Raw genomic sequence first — 1,784 nt, 5'->3', positions numbered from 1 at the left:
GACAATTAGATAGTAATTATAAAAGGTGTCGGCAGGACTGGCTTGTTCTTGTCTTTCCCGAGGTCCCTCCTCGTACAGGGCCATCTCCTCCCTGGGTCTTCCCTCTCCCTGGCAGCGTCCAGGCTTCCTCTCCTTTAAGGACTCCGCTGTATTGGACCAGCCCCCCCAGTGGCCTCCTTTTACCCAATTAACTCCGTCAAGTCCACGTCCAAGTACCGTCACGTCTGGGGCACGAGGACTTCCCTGTGTGCACTTAGGGGACACAATTCAGCGCTCTACAGGGCAGACTGAGAGGCCCGCCTTGGGGCTGTGTCATAGGTGTTCGCGAGACCATGTGGCTGTGGGTGGTGGAGAAATGGCGACTGCTAGGTACTCAGTCACCGTTGAATGCCGTGGGAGCCACGTTCGAGGCCCTGCAGACACTCTTTGACAGAGGCATGGCGTTTTGCTGGACTGCAGGGGGACTGGTCCAGCTCTCTGGGGCTGGGATCTGGCTCCCTGTGCTTCTCCCTCAAAATGACCAGTCTGGGCTTTTCTGCTGACAGCACTGCAGTGACCGGAAGCCTGCTTGGCACCTCCCCGCTCCACCCACCCCCAGCAGCAGCCTCCAGTTTGCCAAGTTCCTTGCCTGCCCTTGGCTGCGGGTGGTGTTGATGTGTGAGTTTGCCGAAGGTGGGGCGCTGGTTTCAGGTACGAGTCAGTGCCCATCTCCCTTCAGAACCATGTGGAAGGCGAGGCTCAGTGACCGTGCCAAAGCCCACCCAGCCTAGGTGGTCCCTAGCTGTGCTGTGGGCTCCCCTCCTGCAACCACCATTGTCATTGCATGGTGGTGCCACTGCCCTCCCGGACCAAAGGCCTCCCAGGGCAGGGCGGTGCACCTGGTGCTGCTGGGCCCAGAGCACCCGGAGCTCACGGGCCGGTAAGTGACCGCTCGCCTCTCCTGGGCCCTTGCTCTGCCCCAGGTCTCTGGCCAAGTGGTCGCCTTGGCTGCTCTGGGTAAGGAGCCCAGTCCTCACATCCCTGTGAGGTGGTGCAGTGTGGCCGCTTTAGCCGTCAGGAAGGAAACAGGGTTGGAGGATTTAAGTCAGCTTGCGTGAAGTGCCATGGTGAGTGTGGAACAAATTCAAACAGGAGGAATTACCCAGAGCCCAGATCCTCCTAGGTGAAGGGCTGACTCGTAGACCCGCAGGGGGGACCCAGAGCGCTAGACGGGTCTCTCCTTTCCGCCTCTCTACCTTGGGGGTGCGAAGGGACCAGCTCAGCTGTCCTCTCGGGGTGCTCTATCATGGTCTCAGGTAGTCACGTGATTTTGCCATCAGTGAGGTCTGAAATGCTGGGAGGGCTGAGAGCTTTTTAATTGATATATAATTTCCATGCCATGCAATTTGCCCCTTTCAAAATGTAAAATCGGTGGTATTTATATATTCACAAAGTCCTTCACCCACCCCAAAAGAAGCAGTCCCCGCCGGCCCCAGCAACCTGAGCCTCCTCCCCCAGCTCTGAGCTCTCCCACACGCGGGGCGGCGTGCGGCCATGCGTGCTGTCGCCTCTTACCTGCCACGGCCTTCCCGGCTCACCCATGTTGCAGGATGTATTTCCGATTTTGTTTTGTTTTGGGCCGCACTGAATTACACTCCTCTGCATGGAGGCCCCTCTCCTCCATCCACTCACCAGCCCCTGGGCCTTCGCATCCTTCGCGCTGTTCATTCTGAGTAGTGCGGCTGTGGACGCTCACGAGCCGGCTTCATGTGGGTGGCTTTTGCTCCCTGGGCGCTTTTCTTGGG

At 58.6% G+C, this 1,784-nt stretch overlaps 1 protein-coding gene across 1 annotated transcript in view; it reads left to right on the top strand.

Annotated features, from left to right (window-relative positions):
• The window catches only part of EEPD1 (endonuclease/exonuclease/phosphatase family domain containing 1), a 95,801-nt gene that overhangs the window by 14,071 nt on the left and 79,946 nt on the right, over window positions 1–1,784 (top strand). The gene's annotated exons all lie outside the window — the stretch shown is intronic.

Source organism: Tupaia chinensis, unplaced genomic scaffold (genome assembly GCF_000334495.1).
Source record: "Tupaia chinensis unplaced genomic scaffold, TupChi_1.0 Scaffold000088_1, whole genome shotgun sequence".
Taxonomy (NCBI): Eukaryota; Metazoa; Chordata; class Mammalia; order Scandentia; family Tupaiidae; genus Tupaia; species Tupaia belangeri.
This window is presented reverse-complemented; position numbering and strand designations above follow the sequence as displayed.